The sequence below is a fragment of the Felis catus genome, chromosome A2, assembly GCF_018350175.1.
Source record: "Felis catus isolate Fca126 chromosome A2, F.catus_Fca126_mat1.0, whole genome shotgun sequence".
Lineage (NCBI taxonomy): Eukaryota > Metazoa > Chordata > Mammalia > Carnivora > Felidae > Felis > Felis catus.
Window position 1 is genome coordinate 141,706,632 of NC_058369.1, and position 23,553 is coordinate 141,730,184.

At 38.8% G+C, this 23,553-nt stretch overlaps 1 long non-coding RNA gene across 1 annotated transcript in view; it reads right to left on the bottom strand.

Annotated features, from left to right (window-relative positions):
• The window catches only part of LOC123384009, a 398,112-nt gene extending 375,551 nt beyond the window's left edge, over nucleotides 1-22,561 (bottom strand). Inside the window, exon 1 of the long non-coding RNA XR_006594491.1 lies at nucleotides 22,132-22,561. This is a non-coding gene — a long non-coding RNA (uncharacterized LOC123384009). The remainder of the gene's footprint in view (nucleotides 1-22,131) is intronic.
• Between the last annotated feature and the right edge of the window lie 992 nt (nucleotides 22,562-23,553).

The window sequence follows — 23,553 nt, forward strand, 5'->3', positions numbered from 1 at the left end:
CATGACTCAGGGCTTGAACTTATAAACCTCGAGATCATGACCTGAGCCAAAGTCAGACACTTAACTGACTGAGCCACCCAGGCGCCCCTGCAGCACTAATTTTTTAGTTCATACATAGAAATCACTCTAAATCTGTTTAAAGTAAGTGTTTTCATTTTCACTTACTATTTTTAGAAAAAGAAATTTAATGTGAAAGAACTTGAGACCATTTTAAGATGTGAATGTTTAAAGAACCAAATAGAAATTCATCAACTTAAGGAAAAATAAGAGATTTGAGAAAAAGTTTGGTGAACAAAATAAGTATGTGTGAATTAGGTGAGGACAAGCGTAAAGTGTTTTACAAAGTTTGAAATAGCATGACCCACCACCAATCATTTCCATCTGCACTACAGAAAAAAGAGAAAATCACCTGATGTTCTAACAAAATCTCAATAAAACTGATGCAGTTAATAAAAAAAAAAAAACATGAATAACACATTTCCCCAGCTGTGTGTGAGGAGGCTGAAGTTATGTCATGAGTGCTATGTGATGTTACACATTTGTGGTAAAGCAACCCGCCTTAGTCAGTTTGGGTGGCTATTAACAGTTTACCATAGACTGGGGTGCTTAAACCACATTCATTTCTCACAGTTTGGGAGGATACAAGTCTGAGATCATGGTGCCAGTACAGTCAGGTTCTGGTGAGGGCTCTCATCTGGGTTGCAGATGGCTGACTTCTCATTGCATCCTAACATGGTGGACAGATGGGTGAGCAAGCTTTCTGTCTTCAACTTATCAGTGCATAATTCCATTTGTGAGGTCTCCACCTTTATCACTTAATTATTGCTCAAAGGCCCCACCTCCAAATACCACTGCAGCAGTGGGGATTAGATTTCAACATATGGACTCAAACATTCAGTCCATAACACAGCTGTTGACTCATGAGAAAAATAGGGACAAAGATATATTAGAACCAAGGAGAAACCAGAGTAAAAATGTCAACTAGAACAAAGCCACTGGCGCAAGAATGTTGATGTTTATCTTCCATATAGCGAATGAAGAGGAACTGAGTGAACCAAGAAAGAACCACTAGAAGAATGGCTTTTGGAATTTGACCTTGGGTTGAAGGATAAGGAGAGAACTGATTATATTGCTCTTGAATTCAGTGAGGAGTAAATAGTTCAGTTTTATTTTGCTTTGCTTTTTACTGAAGTTGAGCTTTAGGTATAGAGATAATAGTATTATTTTCAATTAGTTGTTATACTGAGAACTCAGTCAGAAAAGGGCCTTACTTTTTCACCAAACACTGGCAGTTAAGAGAAGCAGACAAGTGTAACAGAGAAAGAAACATATAATAACCATTAATTCAGAAATCTAGTTGATCTTTGCAATAGTACTATCAGTCTATATGCTTGCCTACCTGTATGCACTTTGAATACTAACATTTTTCCTACTGATTCTCTCCAATTCATGAAAGGCTAAATTTATGATCTTATGAAGACACTCCTGGGTGATCAGTAAGAGGAGGTTGAGGGGGGTATGCAAAACTACTACTGAGCCAGCCTATTGTCCAACTGTCTGGAACTACCTCTCAAAATGTTCTAGTATCATTCTGGATACATGGGGCAATTACATTTCCTTACCTCCCTGAGGTTAGGAATGGCCATATGACTCAAAAAAAAAAAAAAAATAGAATGCAGGTGGAGGTGGTATGTGTCACCTCTGGGCAGAAGTATTTAATTGCCATTGGAGACTTTTCAGGACTCTTTTCCTTGGCTACTACAATCATGGAAGCATATATCAATATTGAGATGCAAAGCTGAGCTATCATGTGGAGGACAGGTGCCTGGAAGGTTACCGGAGGTACAGTGAACTCTGTTTGAACAAGATTTAAACCTTTGTTTTTAGGCCACTGACATTTGGGGGTCGTCTATCACTGCACAATAACCTAGCCTATCCAGACTAATACAAGCTCCAACTTCCCCAAAGACTCAGAATAAACAAAAGAAACACCTTAGTTCTTTGGTATCAAAGCTGGCATACAATTATGTTGGCATATAACTTTATGTTAGAAGACTCATTTGCAACTTTATCACGGAAGTTTACAAGACTGCGCCTTTTAGTAGTATGTATTTATTAAAACACAGCCCTCAGTGCAACTATATACTGAAAATCAGGTGCCCAATAAAGTTAGTTACAAAACAACTGCCCTATTGAATGCATTCCATATACCCACTCACCTCTACTTACTAGGCTTTCTTTGAATTGCAAGTCCTCTAAAGGAATGCCAACTTAGCCTAAGACCCTAGGATTTCTTCAATGTCCTTTAAAATTTTTTTTTAAACGTTTATTTATTTTTGAGACAGAGAGAGACAGAGCATGAACAGGGGAAGGTCAGAGAGAAAGAGGGAGACACAGAATCCGAAACAGGCTCCAGGCTCTGAGCAGTCAGCACAGAGCCCGACGCGGGGCTCGAACTCATGACCGTGAGATCATGACCTGAGCTGAAGTCGGACGCTTAACCGACTGAGCCACCCAGGCGCCCCTCAATGTCCTTTAATTTAGATGTAATAGGACTTTATTTTATTTTCCGCCTTTTATTCATTTCATAGGACTTCTTTCTAATCTATCAGAAAGACAGATGAGCAAGGTAGTAAATGTTTTCAGTTTTGTGGACTATATGGTCTCTGTTGAAACTTCTCAATTCTGTCATTGTGGCAGGAAAGCTTCCACAGACACCAAATGGGTGTGCCTATTCACAAAAATTAACAACAGGCTGCATTTGGCCCACGGATAATAGTTTGCCATATCTCGCTTTAGATGTTACTTCTGGTATAAGTCACATCCATATAATTCCATATTATCAGCTATCATTATAGCTTATTTGGGGACTACATTAATTAAATTGCCATGCCCTCTGACAACTTATCTGATACTCTTCACAATCATGAAACAAAATACATACTCTATTTATGCTTTGGGCTTAATATCTTTTTTTGAAAAATAATTTCATACAATACTCGTTCTGCAGGGATAGATGTAAAAAAAGAAAACAAATATTGTGTCTTTGTAGGATATTCATAAACCCATTTTTGCCCAATATTATATTTTAAATGGACGTCTTTTATGGAAACATTTATTTTTTGCCTCACACAAATACCAAGAGATAAAAATCTTAGTGAGATAAAGGAGAGAAAGAGATGATAGTGGCCAGCACAGAACAGAATGGATCTGTAAAACTGTTTTCAGAAAATGAAATCATGACTGACATGATCTAACATCTCTCCCTCAGGAAAATACTAGCCCATATCAAATTAGGTCTGTGTTTATTAGTTCAAAATAAAACATCTCTGAAATAGCCACATATACAGGAGACTGTTGGAAAGAAGAGGAAAGAAAGAGAAAAAAGAAATGTGTGTATACATGAATCTCCTTGAAGGAAAACAAAACAGTTTTACTCTTTTTAATTTCAATCTCAAATTAATTTAACGCAATACATGTTTTTTAGGTTTCTATTTGAATTCCAGTTAGTTAACATACAGTGTAATATTAGTTTTAGGTGTAGAATATAGTGATTCAACACTTCCATACATCACCTGATGCTCATCACAGCAAGTGCACCCCTTAAGCCCCATCACAATTTCACCCTTCCCCCTACCCACTTTCCCTCTGGTAACCATCAGTTTGTCCTCTAGAGTTAAGAGTCTGTTTCTTGGTTTGCCTCATTTCTCTTTTTTTTCCCTTTTAATGCAACATATTTTGAATTACTGGGCAAACAGGAAGCCAGCTATGGCAAGTGAATTCAAGCACAAAGTTATGTAAATAGATGAATTATGATAAGACCCAAGGCGATTTTTGTTTTCTGCCTCAAACAGCATGCGTATGGGTGGGGGGGAGAGGGGGGAGATATATACGTATCACACACTAGTGCAGTGTCTCAATGAGCACATCTAGAACACTAATTAAAATCAATTTTATTGGCTTATAAAAGACACATGAATGAACTTTGTCTTTTAATGTACTTGGTTCATTTGTTCCTGTATAAACCCCTGAATATACTCATCAGTTGGTTTCTAAAGAAACTGGGATAAGTTCTCCACCTGACCGCTTCATTGCTCACTCAGGATATAACCAAGGACAAGACCTTCAAAGGGAGGAAAATAGATTGATGCAGACTGGAATGGTTCAAGCATGAAATAGATTGTAATGTGCCCCTGTGTCCCAACAAAAAGTAGAAGTGCTTCTATGTTCAGGTTACTTTGACTGCAGTGTAAGTGCCACATGGCTGGAGATGTCACTGAGCCTGAACAGGACTGAACACTGAAAGCAGACTGCCCAAGAGATGTGTACATAGACTTTGGATCAAAGCTAGCTCATCTACCACAAACTATATGAACTTGTGCAAATTAATCATTAAGTTTTGGCTTTTCAACTATTACATTGAGCTATATGAAACTGCCAATATTTGACTACTTTTCATCTACAAAATCTGCAATTTCATGATTCATCATCTGCATCTACATCATTCTATGGTTGTGATTAAGTAACACGTTTCTATAAATGTATAGGTACAGTATAAATGCATTTGTAATTTTTCTACTTCCTCTAAAAAATTAATGATTAGGAGGTATTATTTAATAATAGTTGCAACGCATTTTACTTAATTGATTTATACACACAAACTAATAATTGATAAGTACATATTTGTCATCAAAGAAATATCAACTGTATTGTAGAACAATTAATTTAATGGTGTGAATACTCGTGGTCCTGGGACCCTAAAGTTTACTTCCTTGTTGGTAGAGCCTTTGCCAATAGTCATGTCATCAGGCTAGACATGTTCTATGCAAAACGTGCTCCTCTGATATAGTTTTGATACATCTGTTTGATACCTGTCTTATTTCAGGTTGGCATGCATTTGTAAAGTTAATTTAATGATACTGGCAAGCTCTGTCAAGATGTTGCAACAGTGACTTCACTTGTGACCTCCATCTACATGAACAAGCCTCCAGATATATAGCAGAGCTCCATTATTAATTGAAATTGGATCTGTACCTTACACATACATTCAGCTCCGGTAAAGCCCAGTTATACAACACTGAACACTGAAATGCTCAGAAGATGTTTGGTTTTCAAAAAGTACACATTCATAAAGTTATTTAACTTTTTAGCCAAGGGTATATTTGTACAGTATTATAAAACCTGGGAATTTTGATCAAATATCCGTTTGATAGGTCTTAAGATTGAATAAATCCAAGGTGAAGGGTTGGGCGTTCATATAGGGAGAAGATTGAAGCAGGACAGCAGAAAATGGTCACTGAGTCTCTAGGGTAATTAAGGAATCCCTAATGAGTAGTTTTAGAACTGAAGAAACAAAGAATAATCCATAATTAATAATGCGATGTGACAGATTTGCTGGTAATGTTTATAATTACAATTAAACCATGAAAGGCACCTGACTCCCATTGGAATGTGGCAAGTGCCTTGTGGTTGCAATGCATCTCCTACTCAAATTTCTCAAAATGCTTTTTAGATAGATAACTCTATTAGGTTAAAAACACTCAAGAAAAACATTTACAGTCAGAAAGACACATCACCCTTCTCCTTTATATCTGGAGTTTATGGAAGGTGACTTCAGTGAGAGAGGCTATGCACCTCCAAGTTTCAATCATACTCTACAAACTAGAGGATGTTGAATATTTTATTACTCTTTCATCCTCACCTATTTCACAGGTCTCAGACTGTCCTGGAAATAACTGGAGTTGTAGCCTGAACACTAATGAATTTTCTGAACCTTCAAGATCCATTGGAAACTAGGCTGAGACCAAAACTCTTGGCTGAATTTGAAAACATATGTCCATTGGCTTAATTTCCCATCAAAGAGCCTCTTCTTGTGTCCTTGTGAACTTTGCCCACATCCTACAGTCCCAAGGTCCTTCTCACACCTTAAGCAGCCATTGTCCAGAATAGGTTACTTTAGTATCCATTTTTAATTTTACGGATTATTTTTTAAACGTTTATTTATTTTGAGAGGGAGAGCACGTGCACACGAAGGGCAGAGAGAGAAGGAGAGAATCACAAGCAGGCTCCGTGCTGTCTGTGCAGAGCCTGACACACAGCTCAAACTCAAGAACTGTGAGATCATAACCTGAGCTCAAATCAAGAGCCGGACGCCCAACTGAGTCACCCAGGCAACCCTAGTTTTACAGATTATTTTACAATGATTTTATAGTTTGTAATAATGGTAGTTAATAGAATAACACTCACTTTTGGTAATAATTACATTTTATTTTTAAGAGAAAGTCGAAAATAGTCACTAATGATATAAGTTTGAAGTGCTCTGATACTGATGTTGGATATTTACTGGTAGATATTTTGAGAAATGTTTGAAGCATCTTAGTGACATGGTCCTATATTTCTGACCTACATAACGTCACTCCTGTTACTAATCAATCAAGAAGCATTTATTCTGTGCCTAGTACTAATGTAGATGTTGTGGAGCATTACAACATAAGATAAAGTTCTTCTGAAAAACACCGGATTTTTTTTTTTTTTTGAGCCTTCTAGGCATCACGGTGTCATGTGAGAATGCCCAGCTGCTGGAGGAAAATTGCCCAGAGGCCAAAAATTGCAGCTTGCAAAAATCTAACCAAAGTACAAAGGGAGACTTTGGTGTTAACCACTGAATAAGAACCCAGCAGAGATCTTACTCAGAAAGCAGAAGTTCCCCGTGAAGAGCTTTACCTTGAGAAGCACAACAAAAAAGGAAGGAAGCAAGTGTCACAAAAGAAAACCCTGGATTTTACAATGTGTCTCTTGCCGAATATTTTGTAGAATAAGCATTTGAGGAGATGTGGGGTGTGGGGAGGCAATTCCGTTTTCCTCCTCCTTCCAAGAACCCTGGTCAGCCTGCATTTCTGAAGATAGTTTACCTTGATAGATAGTCTAAGGTCTAAGGAATCAATATGGCAGTGAGTCATTCCCTGAGAAAAACCCTCCCAATTCCACCTTCTCCCTCACACCTCCCTCTATAACTAAATTCATGCTAAAATGGACAGCAATGAATGGCAGCATGAGTGGGAAAATAATGTAGAAATTGCTGCAACCCATGGAATGTACAACTGTGATTAAAGTGAACTTATTTACTGGCAGTGACGTTATGGGCTTATGACCTTTGGAACAGGGGTGACAAACAGACCACGTATGGGACAAATTTAACTGACAAATGGGATTTAAATGGGTTTATTTTCTCAAACATGTAATTAAAAGCACACATATTCTTCTAAGAGAATATAAAAATTGTACCTTTCCAGACAGCAGATTTAAGGCTTAAATGTTTACCTTTGCAATAATTATTTTCATGATATTCATTTTTAAGCCATCATATCTTTAACTTATTTCTAAAAGGGAAAAACATGAATTTTATTTTATTTTATTTTATTTTATTTTATTTTATTTTATTTTAATATAATTTATTGTCAAGTTAGCTAACACACAGTGTATACAATGTACTCTTGGGTTAGGGAGTAGATTCCCACAATCCATCGCTTGCATACAACACCCAGTGTTCATCCCAACAAATGCCCTCCTCAATGCCCATTTCCCCCTCTCCCTCACACCCCCCCCAACCCTTAGTTTGTTCTCTGTATTTAAGAGTCTCTTATGGTTGGCCTCCCTCTCTCTTTGAAACTATTTTTCCCTTTCCATTCCCCCATGCTCTTCTGTTAAGTTTCTCAAATTCCACATATGAGTGAAAACATATGATTTCTGTCTTTCTCTGACTGACTTTTCACTTAGCATAATACATTCCAGTCCCATCCACATTGTAGCAAGTGGCAATATTTCATTCTTTCTCATTGTCAAGTAGTATTCCATTGTATATATAAGTCACATCTTCCTTACCCAGTCATCATTTGATGGGCATTTGGGCTTTTTCCATAACTTGGCTATCGTTGATAGTGCTGCTACAAACATTGGGGTACATGTGCCCCCTATAATCAGCACTCCTGTATCCTTTGGATAAATTCCTAGTAGTGCTAATGCTGAGCAATAGGGTTATTCTATTTTTAATTGTTTAAGGAACCTTCACAGTTTTCCAGAGCAGCTGCACCAGTTTGCATTCCCACCAACAGTGCGAGAGGGTTCCTTTTTCTCTGTATCCTCTCCAAAATCTGTTGTTTCCTGACCTGTTCATTTTAGCCATTCTGACAGGTATGAGGTGGTATCTCATTGTGGTTTTGATTTGTATTTCCCTGATGATGAGTGATGTTGGGCATCTTTTCATGTGTCTATTGGCCATCTGGATGTCTTCGTTGGAAAAGTGTCTATTCATGTTTTTTGTCTATTTCTTCACTGGATTATTTGTTTTTTGGGTGTGGAGTTTAAGTTCTTTATAGATTTTGGATACTAACCTTCTTTATCTGATATGTCATTTGCAAATAACTTCTCCCATTCCAACGTTTGCCTTTTAGTTTTGTTGATTGTTTCCTTTGCTGTACAGAAGATTTTTATCTTGATAAGATCCCAATAGTTCATTTTTGCTTTTGTTTCCCTTGCCCCCAGAGACATGTCTAGTAAGTTGCTGCAGCTGAGGTCAAAGAGGTTACTGCCTGTTTTCTTCTCTAGGATTTTGGATAGTTTCCTGTCCCACATTTATGTCTTTCAACCCTTTTATTTTTGTGTATGGTGTAAGAAAGTGGTCCAGTTTCATTCTTCTGCATGTTGCTGTCCAGTTCTCCCAGCACCATTTGCTAAAGAGACTGTCTTTTATCCATTGGATACTCTCTCCTACTTTGTCAAAGATTAGTTGGCCAACCCAGTTCTGGATTCTCTATTCTATTCCATCAGTTTACATATCTATTTTTGTGCCAATACCATACTGTCTTGATGATTACAGCTTTGTAGTAGAGGCTAAAGTCTGGGCTTGTGATGCCTCCCGCTTTGGTTTACATTTTCAACATTACTTTGGCTATTCAGGGTGTTTTGTGGTTCCATACAAATTTTAAGACTGTTTGTTCTAGCTCTGAGAAGAATGCCAGTGCAATTTTGATTGGGATTTCATTGAATGTGTATATCACTTTGGGTAGTATTGACATTTCAACAAGATTTGTTCTTCCAACCCATGGGCATGGAATGTTTTCCCATTTCTTTGTGTCTTCTTCAATTTCTTTCATAGGTTTTCTATAGTTTTCAGCATACAGGTCTTTTAACTTCTTTGGTTAGGTTTGTTCCTGGGTATCTCATGGTTCTTGGTACACTTGTAAACAGGATCAATTTCTTGATTTCTCATTCTGTTGCTTCATTATTGATGTATAGAAATGCAAACAATTTCTGTACATTGATCTTGTATCCTCTGACTTTGTTGAATTCATGTATCAGTTCTTTTATATATATATATATATATATATATATATATATATATATATATATATATGATATTTATTGACAAATTGGTTTCCATACAACACCCAGTGCTCATCCCAAAAGGTGCCCTCCTCAAAACCCATCACCCACCCTCTCCTCCCTCCCACCCCCCATCAACCCTCAGTTTGTTCTCAATTTTTAACAGTCTCTTATGCTTTGGCTCTCTCCCACTCTAACCTCTTTTTTTTTTTTTCCTTCCCCTCCCCCATGGGTTCCTGTTAAGTTTCTCAGGATCCACATAAGAGTGAAACCATATGGTATCTGTCTTTCTCTGTATGGCTTATTTCACTTAGCATCACACTCTCCAGTTCCATCCACGTTGCTACAAAAGGCCATATTTCATTTTTTCTCATTGCCACGTAATATTCCATTGTGTATATAAACCACAATTTCTTTATCCATTCATCAGTTGGTGGACATTTAGGCTCTTTCCATAATTTGGCTATTGTTGAGAGTGCTGCTATGAACATTGGGGTACAAGTGGCCCTATGCATCAGTACTCCTGTATCCCTTGGATAAATTCCTAGCAGTGCTATTGCTGGGTCATAGGGTAGGTCTATTTTTAATTTTTTGAGGAACCTCCACACTGCTTTCCAGAGCGGCTGCACCAATTTGCATTCCCACCAACAGTGCATGAGGGTTCCCGTTTCTCCACATCCTCGCCAGCATCTATAGTCTCCTGATTTGTTCATTTTGGCCACTCTGACTGGCGTGAGGTGATACCTGAGTGTGGTTTTGATTTGTATTTCCCTGATAAGGAGCGACGCTGAACATCTTTTCATGTGCCTGTTGGCCATCTGGATGTCTTCTTTAGAGAAGTGTCTATTCATGTTTTCTGCCCATTTCTTCACTGGGTTATTTGTTTTTCGGGTGTGGAGTTTGGTGAGCTCTTTATAGATTTTGGATACTAGCCCTTTGTCTGATATGACATTTGCGAATATCTTTTCCCATTCCGTTGGTTGCCTTTTAGTTTTGTTGGTTGTTTCCTTTGCTGTGCAGAAGCTTTTTATCTTCATAAGGTCCCAGTAATTCACTTTTGCTTTTAATTCCCTTGCCTTTGGGGATGTGTCGAGTAAGAGATTGCTACAGCTGAGGTCAGAGAGGTCTTTTCCTGCTTTCTCCTCTAAGGTTTTGATGGTTTCCTGTCTCACATTTAGGTCCTTTATCCATTTTGAGTTTATTTTTGTGAATGGTGTGAGAAAGTGGTCTAGTTTCAACCTTCTGCATGTTGCTGTCCAGTTCTCCCAGCACCATTTGTTAAAGAGGCTGTCTTTTTTCCATTGGATGTTCTTTCCTGCTTTGTCAAAGATGAGTTGGCCATACGTTTGTGGGTCTAGTTCTGGGGTTTCTATTCTATTCCATTGGTCTATGTGTCTGTTTTTGTGCCAATACCATGCTGTCTTGATGATGACAGCTTTGTAGTAGAGGCTAAAGTCTGGGATTGTGATGCCTCCTGCTTTGGTCTTCTTCTTCAAAATTCCTTTGGCTATTCGGGGCCTTTGTGGTTCCATATGAATTTTAGGATTGCTTGTTCTAGTTTCGAGAAGAATGCTGGTGCAATTTTGATTGGGATTGTTGAATGTGTAGATAGCTTTGGGTAGTATTGACATTTTGACAATATTTATTTTTCCAATCCATGAGCAGGGAATGTCTTTCCATTTCTTTAAATCTTCTTCAATTTCCTTCATAAGCTTTCTATAGTTTTCAGCATACAGATCCTTTACATCTTTGGTTAGATTTATTCCTAGGTATTTTATGCTTCTTGGTGCAATTGTGAATGGGATCAGTTTCTTTATTTGTCTTTCTGTTGCTTCATTGTTAGTGTATAAGAATGCAACTGATTTCTGTACATTGATTTTGTATCCTGCAACTTTGCTGAATTCCTGTATCAGTTCTAGCAGACTTTTGGTGGAGTCTATCGGATTTTCCATGTATAATATCATGTCATCTGCAAACAGCGAAAGCTTGACTTCATCTTTGCCAATTTTGATGCCTTTGATTTCCTTTTGTTGTCTGATTCCTGATGGTAGAATTTCCAGCACTATGTTAAACAGCAGCGGTGGGAGTGGGCATCCTTGTCGTGTTCCTGATCTCAGGGAAAAAGCTCTCAGTTTTTCCCCGTTGAGGATGATGTTAGCTGTGGGCTTTTCATAAATGGCTTTTATGATGTTTAAGTATGTTCCTTCTATCCCAACTTTCTCAAGGGTTTTTATTAAGAAAGGGTGCTGGATTTTGTCAAAGGCCTTTTCTGCATCGATTGACAGGATCATATGGTTCTTCTCTTTTTTTTTTTTGTTAATGTGATGTATCACGTTGATTGATTTGCGAATGTTGAACCAGCCCTGCATCCCAGGAATGAATCCCACTTGATCATGGTGAATAATTCTTTTTATATGCCGTTGAATTCGATTTGCTAGTATCTTATTGAGAATTTTTGCATCCATATTCATCAGGGATATTGGCCTATAGTTCTCTTTTTTTACTGGGTCTCTGTCTGGTTTAGGAATCAAAGAAATACTGGCTTCATAGAATGAGTCTGGAAGTTTTCCTTCCCTTTCTGTTTCTTGGAATAGCTTGAGAAGGATAGGTATTATCTCTGCTTTAAACGTCTGGTAGAACTCCCCTGGGAAGCCATCTGTTCCTGGACTCTTATTTGTTGGGAGATTTTTGATAACCGATTCAATTTCTTCGCTGGTTATGGGTCTGTTCAAGCTTTCTATTTCCTCCTGATTGAGTTTTGGAAGAGTGTGGGTGTTCAGGAATTTGTCCATTTCTTCCAGGTTGTCCAATTTGCTGGCATATAATTTTTCATAGTATTCCCTGATAGCTGTTTGTATCTCTGAGGGATTGGTTGTAATAATTCCATTTTCATTCATGATTTTATCTATTTGGGTCATCTCCCTTTCCTTTTTGAGAAGCCTGTCTAGAGGTTTGTCTATTTTGTTTATTTTTTCAAAAAACCAACTCTTGGTTTCATTGATGTGCTCTACAGTTTTTTTAGATTCTATATTGTTTATTTCTGCTCTGATCTTTATTATTTCTCTTCTTCTGCTGGGTTTAGGCTGCCTTTGCTGTTCTGCTTCTAGTTCCTTTAGGTGTGCTGTTAGATTTTGTATTTGGGATTTTTCTTATTTCTTGGATAGGCCTGGAGTGCAATGTATTTTTCTCTCAGGACTGCCTTCGCTGCGTCCCAAAGCGTTTGGGTTGTTGTATTTTCATTTTCGTTTGTTTCCATATATTTTTTAATTTCTTCTCTAATTGCCTGGTTGACCCACTCATTCGTTAGTAGGGTGTTCTTTAACCTCCATGCTTTTGGAGGTTTTCCAGACTTTTTTCTGTGGTTGATTTCAAGCTTCATAGCATTGTGGACTGAAAGTATGCATGGTATAATTTCAATTCTTGTAAACTTATGAAGGGCTGTTTTGTGACCCAGTATATGATCTATCTTGGAGAATGTTCCATGTGCACTCGAGAAGAAAGTATATTCTGTTGCTTTGGGATGTAGAGTTCTAAATATATCTGTCAAGTCCATCCGATCCAATGTCTCATTCAGGGCCCTTGTTTCTTTATTGACCATGTGTCTAGATGATCTATCCATTTCTGTAAGTGGGGTGTTAAAGTCCCCTGCAATTACCACATTCTTATTAATAAGGTTGCTTATGTTTATGAGTAATTGTTTTATATATTTGGGGGCTCCGGTATTTGGCGCATAGACATTTATAATTGTTAGCTCTTCCTGATGGATAGACCCTGTAATTATTATATAATGTCCTTCTTCATCTCTTGTTACAGCCTTTACTTTAAAGTCTAGTTTGTCTGATATAAGTATGGCTACTCCAGCTTTCTTTTGGCTTCCAGTCGCATGATAAATAGTTCTCCATCCCCTCACTCTCAATCTAAAGGTGTCCTCAGGTCTAAAATGAGTCTCCTGTAGACAGCAAATAAATGGGTCTTGTTTTTTTATCCATTCTGATACCCTATGTCTTTTGGTTGGCGCATTTAATCCATTTACATTCAGTGTTATTATAGAAAGATACGGGTTTAGAGTCATTGTGATGTCTGTATGTTTTATGCTTGTAGTGATGTCTCTGGGACTTTGTCTCACAGGGTCCCCCTTAGGATCTCTTGTAGGGCTGGTTTAGTGGTGACAAATTCCTTCAGTTTTTGTTTGTTTGGGAAGACCTTTATCTCTCCTTCTATTCTAAATGACGGACTTGCTGGATAAAGGATTCTCGGCTGCATATTTTTTCTGTCTAGCACCCTGAAAATCTCGTGCCAATTCTTTCTGGCCTGCCAAGTTTCAAAAGAGAGATCAGTCACGAGTCTTATAGGTCTCCCTTTATATGTGAGGGCACGTTTACCCCTTGCTGCTTTCAGAATTTTCTCTTTATCCTTGTATTTTGCCAGTTTCACTATGATATGTCGTGCAGAAGATCGATTCAAGTTACGTCTGAAGGGAGTTCTCTGTGCCTCTTGGATTTCAATGCCTTTTTCCTTCCCCAGTTCAGGGAAGTTCTCAGCTATTATTTCTTCAAGTACCCCTTCAGCACCTTTCCCTCTCTCTTCCTCCTCTGGGATACCAATTATGCGTAGATTATTTCTTTTTAGTGTATCACTTAGTTCTCTAATTTTCCCCTCATACTCCTGGATTTTTTTATCTCTCTTTTTCTCAGCTTCCTCTTTTTCCATAACTTTATCTTCTAGTTCACCTATTCTCTCCTCTGCCTCTTCAAGCCGAGCTGTGGTGGTTTCCATTTTGTTATGCATTTCGTTTAAAGCGTTTTTCAGCTCCTCGTGACTGTTCCTTAGTCCCTTGATCTTTGTAGCAAGAGATTCTCTGCTGTCCTGTATACTGTTTTCAAGCCCAGCGATTAATTTTATGACTATTATTCTAAATTCACTTTCTGTTATATTATTTAAATCCTTTTTGATCAGCTCATTAGCTCTTGTTATTTCCTGGAGTTCTTCTGAGGGGAATTCTTCCGCTTGGTCATTTTGGATAGTCCCTGGTGTGGTGAGGACCTGCATGGCACTTCCCCTGTGCTGTGGTGTATAACTGGAGTTGGTGGGCGGGGCCGCAGTCAGAACTGATGTCTGCCCCCAGCCCACCGCTGGGGCCACAGTCAGACTGGTGTGTGCCTTCTCTTCCCCTCTCCTAGGGGCGGGATTCACTGTGGGGTGGTGTGGCCCGTCTGGGCTACTTGCACACTGCCAGGCTTGTGATGCTGGGGATCTGGCGTATTAGCTGGGGTGGGTAGGCAAGGTGCACGGGGGCAGGAGGGGCAGGCTTAGATCGCTTCTCCTTAGGTGATCCACTTCAGGAGGGGCCCTGTGGCAGCGGGAGGGAGTCAGATCCGCTGCTGAAAGTTTGGCTCCACAGAAGCACAGAGTTGGGTGTTTGTGCGGAGCGAGCAAGTTCCCTGGCAGGAACTGGTTCTCTTTGGGATTTTGGCTGGGGGATGGGCGGGGGAGATGGTGCTGGTGAGCGCCTTTGTTCCCCACCAAACTGAGCTCTGTCGTCCGGGGGCTCAGCAGCTCTCCCTCCCTTTGTCCTCCAGCCTTCCCGCTTTCCGAGCAGAGCTGTTAACTTATGACCTCCCAGACGCTAAGTCGCGCTTGTTGTTGGAACACAGTCCGTCAGGCCCCTTCGCTTTTGCAAGCCAGACTCGGGGGCTCTGCTTGGCCGGCGAGCCGCCCCTCCGCCCCGGCTCCCTCCCGCCAGTCCGTGGAGCGCGCACCGCCTCGCCGCCCTTCCTACCCTCTTCCGTGGGCCTCTCGTCTGCATTTGGCTCCGGCGACTCCGTTCTGCTAATCCTCTGGAGGTTTTCTGGGTTATTTAGGCAGGTGTAGGTGGAATCTAAGTGATCAGCAGGACGCGCGGTGAGCCCAGCGTCCTCCTAAGCCGCCATCTTGCAAACCTCTCCTCATGTATCAGTTCTAGCAGCTTTTTGGTGGTCTTGTGGGTTTCCCATGTAGAGTATCATGTCACCTGTGAAAAGTGGAAGTTTAACTTCTTCTTTGCCAATTTAGATGCCTTTTATTTCATTTTGTCGTCTGCTGAGGCTAGGACTTCCAACACTATGTTTAACAACAGTATTGAGAATGGACATCCCTGTCATGTTCCTGATCTCAGGGGGAAAGCTCTCAGTTTTTCCCCATTGAAGATGATATTAGCTGCAGGCTTTTCATATGGCTTTTATGATGTCAAAGTAATGTTTCTTCTATCCCAACTTTCTTGAGTGTTTTTATCAAGAAAGGATGCTGTATTTTGTCAAATGCTTTTTCTGCATCTATTGACAGGACATATGGTTCTTATCCATTCTTCTATTAACGTGATGTATCACATTGACTGATTTGCGAATATGGAACCAGCCCTGCATCCTGGGAATGAATCCCACTTGATCATGGTGAATAATTCTTTTAATACACTGTTGAATTTGATTTGCTATTATCTTGTTGAGAATTTTTGCATTCCTGTTCATGAGGAATATTGGCCTATAATTCTCCTTTTTAGTAGGGTCTCTGTCTGGTTTGGGAATCAAGGTAATGCTGGCTTCACTGAATGAGTCCAGAAGCTTTCCTTCCACTTCTATTTTTTGGAACAGCTTGAGAAGAATAGGTATTAACTCTGCTTTAAATGTCTGGTAGAGTTCCCCTGGGAAGCCATCTGGCCCAGGACTCTTATATGTTGGGAGATGTTTGATAACTGATTCAATTTCTTTGTGGTTAATGGTCTGTTCAAATTTTCTATTTCTTCCCATTTGAGTTTTGGTAGTGTCTGGGTGTCTAGGAATTTGTCCATTTCTTCCAGGTTGTCCAGTTTATTGGCATATAATTTTTCATAGTATATTCTAATAATTGTTTGTATTTCTGTGGTGTTGGTTGTGATCTCTCCTCTTTCATTCATGATTTTATCTATTTGGGTTCTCTCTCTTTTCTTTTTAGAAGCCTAGATAGGGGTCTATCAAGTTTGTTTACTCATTCAAAAAATCAGCTTTTAGATTCACTGATCTGTTCTATGGTTTTTTTGAATCCTATATTGTTTATTTATGTTCTAATTTTTATCATTTGTCTTCTTCTGATGACTGTGGGGTTTCTTTGCTGTTCTACTTCTAGTTCCTTTAAGTGTGTGGTTAGGTTTTGTATTTGGGATTTTTCTTGTTTTTTGAGATAGGCCTGGATTGCAATGTGTTTTCCTCTGAGGACTGCCTTTGCTGCGTCCCAAAGGGTTTGGACTGCTGTGTTAATTTTCATTTGCTTCCATATATTTTTTAAATTTCTTCTTTAATTGCCTGGTTGACCCATTCATTCTTTAGTAAGATGTTATTTAACCTCCATGCATTTGGAGGCTTTCCAAATTTTTTCTTATGGTTGATTTCACGTTTTATAGCATTGTGATCAGAAAACACACATGGTATGATCTCAATTCTTTTATATTTATTAAGGGCTGTTTTGTGATCCACTATGTGATCTATCTTGGAGAATGTTCCATGTGCACTCAAGAAGAATGTGTATTCTGCTGCTTTTGGATGAAAAGTTCTTAATATATCTGTCAAGTCCATCTGGTCCAGTGTAACATTCAAGGCCATTGTTTCTTCATTGATTTTCTATCTAGATAATCTGTCCACTGTTGTAAGTGGATTATTAATAAGTCCCCTGTAATTACCATATTCTTATCAATAAGATTGCTTATGTTTGTGATTAATTGATTTATATATTTGGGTGCTATCAAGTTAGGGCATAAATATTTAAAATTGTTAGCTCTTCTTGATGGCTAGAGCCCATAATTATGATATAATGCCCTTCTTCATCTCTTGTTACAACCTTTAGTTTAGAATCTAGTTTGTCTGATAGAAGTATGGCTACTCCAGCTTTCTTTCAACTTCTAGGAACATGATAGATGGTTCTCTATCCCTCACTTTCAATCTGAAGATGTCCTTAGTTCTCTTGAAGATAGCATATAGATGGATCTTGGTGTGTTTTTTGTTTTGTTTTGGTTTTTTTGTTTTTGTTTTTTTAACCATTCTGATACCCTATGTCTTTTGATTGGGGCATTTAGTCTATTGACATTCAGAGTTATTATTGAAAGATGGATTTAGTGTCATTGTGTTATCTGTAGGTTTCATGCTTGTGGTGCTGTTTCTGGTCCTTTGCAGTCTTTGTAGCATTCCACTCACAGAGTCCCCCGTAGGATCTCTTGCAGGGCTGGTTTAGTGGTCATTAATTCCTTCAGTTTTTGTTTGTCTGGGAAAGGCTTTATCTCTCCCTCTAATTCTGAATGACAGCCTTGCTGGATAAAGGATTCTTGGCTGCATATTTTTCCTATTCAGCACATTGAATATTTCCTACCACTCCCTTCTGGTCTGCCAACTTTCAGTGGACACATCTGCTACTACCCTTATGTGTCTACCCTTGTAAGTTAAGGCCCATTTGTCCCTGGCTGCTTCCAGAAATCTCTCTTTATCTTTGTATTTTTCCAGTTTTACTATGATATGCTGTGGAGAAGACCTATTCCTGTTAAAACTGAAGGGAGTTGTCTGTGCCTTCTGGATTAGGATGTCTGCTTCCCTCCCTAGATTAGGGAAATTCTCAGCTGTAATTTGTTCAAGTAAACCTTCTGCCCCTTTCTCTCTCTCTTCTTCTTCTGGAACTCCTATGATATGGACATTATTACATTTCATTGAATCACTTAGTTCTCTAATTCTCCCCTCGTGGCCTATATTTTCTTATCTTTTTCTCAGCTTCATCATTTTCCATAATTTTATCTTCTATTTCACTTATTCTCCCCTCTGCTTCCTCCGTCTATGTTGTCACTGCATCTGATTTATTTTGCACCTCATTTACAGCATTTCTTTTTTTTAATTAAAAAAAAATTAATGTTTATTTACTTTTGAGAGATAGAGAGAGAGAGGCCTGAGCAGGAAGGGGCAGAGACAGAGGGAGACACAGAATCTGAAGCAAGCTTCAGGCTCTGAGCTATCATCACAGAGCCTGACACAGGGTTCAAACTTACAGACTGCGAGATCATGACCTGAGCCAAAGTCAGACACAATTGACTGAGCCACCCAGACACCCCATAGCATTTCTTAATTTGTCATGACTATTTCTTAGTTCCTTGATCTCTGCAACAATAGATTCTCTGCTGTCCTCTATGCTTTTTTTCAAGCCCAGCTATTAATCTTATGACTATTACTCTAAATTCTTGATCAGAAATATTGTTTACATCTGTTTTGAGCAATTCTCTAGCTGTCATTTCTTTCTGGAATTTCTCTTGAGGAGAATTCTTCCATTTCATCATTTTGTCTAGTTTTCTTTTATGTGTTTTAATAGCTTGTTACATGTCCCACACCTGAAGGACTACTATATTAAAAAGGGGTCATACACTGTCCAGGGCCTGGCCCTTCAGAAGATGTTTTTGGAGTGTGTTGCACAATGACTCCCTGTCATTGTGACTCTGGTTGCTTTATCGCCCTACTCATAGTGGTGGTTTGGACCTTCTACCAGGTGTGCTTTGATTTGTTTGTTGAAGTAACCCCAGAAAAAATTTTAAATAAAGGGGGTGGTGGTGGAAGAAGCCTTATCTCCTACAAAGAGGGAAATGACAGGGGCAAGGAAAAAGAAAAGAAGAAAAAAAAATTTACCAGGCAGAAAATCAGAGAAACTATACAGTTTAATCCAGAGACAGAGAGAGGAAAATAAAGAAGGATATACAGAAGGGGATTAAAAACATCTGCTTAAACAAACCAACAACCAGGCTAGAGAAGGTAAGAAATAGGAGGAAGAAAAGGAAAAAGAATAAGAATAAGAAGAAAAAAAATATATATATATATATATACATATATATATATATATATATATATATATATATATATATAAAATAAGAATTGAACAAGAATCAAATCAGATAATGCAAAACCATTGGACTCATATCAGATAGTGCCTTGGAACTGGTGGCTGTGCTGGTCTGGAGGAGGGGCCATCTGGTTTGGTCAGTGTCAATCTTGTTCTGGTAGATACACAGTTACCAGGCACAGAGGGGTATGGTTTGGTGTGGGTGGGTCCTGCCTCCACTGTGGGCCCGTTTTCCGTTCCCTGAAGCCCCACCTTGTTGGTGATGGGGAGAAAAATGGCGACACCCCAGTCTCTCCTCCCTGGACTGGGTGACCCAAATCACTCTGTTCAGGCTGTCCTCACAGTGCCTCAGGGGCATGAGCGCTCTCGTTTGTCTCACTCCACAGTCTCCATGCCTCTCAGGCACTCAGCTGTGATTCAAACCCTGATGTCTTAAAGGATCCCACTCCCTGTGCCCCAGTTCCAGGGTAGTGCCACTCCACCCAGCCCACTGACAAAGGGCCTCTGGCTGGGGGGCACCTGTAGGGTCTTTTGTCCTTGAAGCAGCTATATGCCTTCTTCCCACAGCACTCAAGGGAGAAGACTGCTCTCTCCAACTGGGCCTCTGAGCTTGCTCAGGACCCCGGGGCTGGCTCCCCCTCCTCCCCAGGTGGCATACAGGATGGCAGGCCTAGTCCAGAGAAAGCCCTGCAACCCTGGATCAAGTTAGAAATTGGTTCTTTCTCTGCTTTTTCCGTTCCCTAGTTCATGGTTTTTCTCTTGTCCAAATACAATCCTACACTTCCACAGCCTCTCTTTCTCTTCCTTTTATCTCTCCACAGAAGGGGATCCCTCCCCTCTGTGCCTACACTGCCTGTTTTATCTCTCCCAGTTTGTGATTACACACCTATGGCCCTCCAAGTTGTCCCTGTGGGCCCCTGGAGATGTTTCTGTCTCTCTGTCGTCCAGATTCCTGGAATTCCAAGTCTTCTGGCCTCAATACTACTGTGTTTGAGGGACAAGGGAACAAAGAGTCCCCCTACTTTTCTGCCATGTTCAAAACATGAATTTTAAAATACTAAGTGTTAACACCCAGTTTCATGTATATGCATTATGTGACCTGAATATTTGAAAATGTTGTTTGAATTATATGATAGGAATCCTGCCTGTAGAATTGTGGATAACTGTTTTTAAATCCTCCTCAGCTAGTTTGGAGAGAAAAAATCAATATTGTACTATACTATAAGTAGCAAAAATAGTTTAAAATTAAGCTTAAAATCATGGTCCACACAAAATCATTGGGAGGGATCTTATTAGATAAAGAAACAATTTTTATGGGGAAACAAAAACTGCAGAAATTAACGAGGGTTGTTTTGTTTTGTTTTGCAATATTTTACATATGTTTTCTGAAATATGTTGGAGGTAATTATATACTTTTATTATTGAAGATTTAAAAATACCTGTACTTCTGCTCTTTTCAATATATGATTACAGTTCTATTCTCAAGTGTGATTAAAACCAGTTGAAAGCCAGTAATCTCTGATGTTCATAATAATCCCTTTTACTCCTAAGTAATGTTTTCCTCTCATTATTTCCTTACACTGCCTTGTTAATTATCACTTTTTACAGTTTAAAAGTTTTTCCTTAGGGAAAATAAAACAAAGGGAGAAAGAACTTAGCTTGAAAGTATAATTCTTTATTTTTCTTTTTCCAAACAACGATGACCTATTTTATGGCACCCACTTTGCAAATTATAACAAAATCTAGTTCCTTAGTCACTGGAAATATCAGAAGGAAGTATACTAATGTGGCTCAGTCTATGGCATTATGTTCTTCATATATCTACATACTTAACTTATTTGATTGCTTTAATTAAATTGGATTGATGAAAAATGGCGGCATGAAAAGAAATGTAATTACCATTCTTAGAAAACATCTAAGTAAGTATCTTTTATTGGGTGTCTATTCCTTTCTCCTTTGAATTCAGTGGTGTGTCCTCTCTGAGGTTGTCTGGTTTCCTCATGCTATACGTGAAAAAAATCTCCTTCAACCTCTGAGGTTGTATAACATGACAAACATGTTCTGTTCTGCAATAGGACAGAATAGCCTAATTGGTCTAGAATTTTTCTGGTCCTGGTGTTAGCAAAACTTTTAAGAGTAAGATGGACAGCAAGCTTGTGGAATAATCTAAGCTCAAGTGACCTAACTTTTATTTGATTACCCAGCAAGTCTGTAGCCCAAAGGGAAGATTTGATTTGGCCCAGGTTGCCTTACTCAATTCTGGGATGTCCTTCCTGGAAAAGTTTCTGCTAGGTCAATTCATTGGCAATATACTTCTGTTGTGATATACCTTACTGTTTAGGTTTGCCTTTGTGACAATTGTTAGTTCGTTGCTAGAGAGCTGAACTGTTTTATTCCCTACACGTTTCAAAAATCAAGATATAATATACCAAAAGGAACCATTTGGAGTATGTATATGTTAGGATTCTTCAGGTGAAAACAACAAAAAAATCCACCACCTTGATATGAACCCAGTGAGACACATATCAGATTTCAGGCCTACAGAACTGTAAGAGAATAAATTCATATTGTAGAAGTCGTTAAATTTATGGTAATCTGCTACAACAGCCACAAAATACTAATACACTGAATAAGGACACATGGGTTGGGCAAATTTAGAGCCACTGCTGAACATATCAGAGTGGCAAGGGAACTGCTATGAGCTGGTCGGCTGAGGCAGTAAGTAACCAAACAAATTATTCTGGAGAGAAAGATGGGGTAAGAATCAATGAGCCTCCCTTTGGAGCTGGCAGAAGCAATCCACACCATTCGCGGCTGTTTCACAATAAAGAATAAATGTGGATGGGAAGTCTAGAATATGTTTTTTAGTACACTTACCTCAGAAGGGATGTGAAACTGGCAGGTACTTTTAAAACTCGATGGTCTATTCAGCTCAAAGGTCATTCAGCAAAGTGGTTCCTTCTTTTTTTTCTAAGAGAGGTATGGATTAATTTTTCTTCCATGTCTTACAACTTCTCTTGATCAATGTATTTTTAATGTCTGAGGAGGCTGTAATTTGTCACAGGGTCTGTCTGAAATGAGGTGAATGATGTTTCATGCTTGGAGACTGCTTGCCTGATGCCTAATGGAGGAAAGAATGATTCAGTGGAAGAAAAATAAGGGTGAGACACAACTATGACTAAGTGTTTACAGGAGTACAATGTTTTTCCTACTTAGAACAATATAAGATCATAAACTCATGAAAAATATTATAGCAACATATTTAAATTTATTACATAATTCTTAGTTCACTGAGGTATTTCAATAGTTCTTTAAATGTGTATTAACAAAGACCTATTTTCTAACTTTTTATGCTTATTTCCATTTCTGGCATATAGTAAATGCTCTATAAATATTTGCTGTCATTAATGCTATTTTATCTATATGAGTATCTGCAGTATATGAGATGACTCATTTCTTCCTGAGTCATCAGGAAGAACTCTGAGATGTGAGGAAGACTATTTCCCTCTGAAGTAAAATTAATGTCAACCCCAAATAGGAAGCAATAGATCATTTCCTAGACATGTGGGAACAGTGAACTTGGCTAGAAACAGCATTCAATTTAATCTGTGAAGTTAACACAGAGGTATATAGAAGTAAATTCTTGCAGCTTATCTAGCACTGTCCTAAGGATAGAGAATCAGAATCTGAGGGACATGGGCATTTCAGTTATGAAAGGACATTTGCCCAGATATCTTCATGGACTAGAAGAGCTGGGCTTCAGGACCTGTCATTTTCTTTCACTACGGTTACTAATGCAAATCCTCAGGATCTTTGATCTTAGGACATAATACCATAGAGGGTTTGAGAATATGCTTCTATGGCCCCCAATATGCAAATTAGTTGATATTCTTGTCATATCTGAGCCAGCAAGCTTCTCAACCCAGTCACATTGTCCTGGATAATACTGAAAGAGTTCAAGGCCAAAAACCAGAATCTGGACTTTGTCAAATTCAACTCTTGCTTGATGCCACACCTCTATGAGTCTCTGGCCTTTCTAGTCAAAAAACTCTACAACTTTTTGAATAAATCTTGGTGATGCAGCCTAATTGTTTCTATGGAAAAGTGTGTATAAAGTTATAAATAACTACTTTTTAAAAATGTAAACCCTTTTGGAATATTTTCAAAGGCAGGAGTTGTCTACACGTACTCTATAGTTTTAGGGCTGAATGTTACTTTTCATATTCTAATTTTTATAAAACATGGTAAACTATGCATGTGGCTATGCCTCTGTATTTTTCAAAATAGTTCAGTAATCAT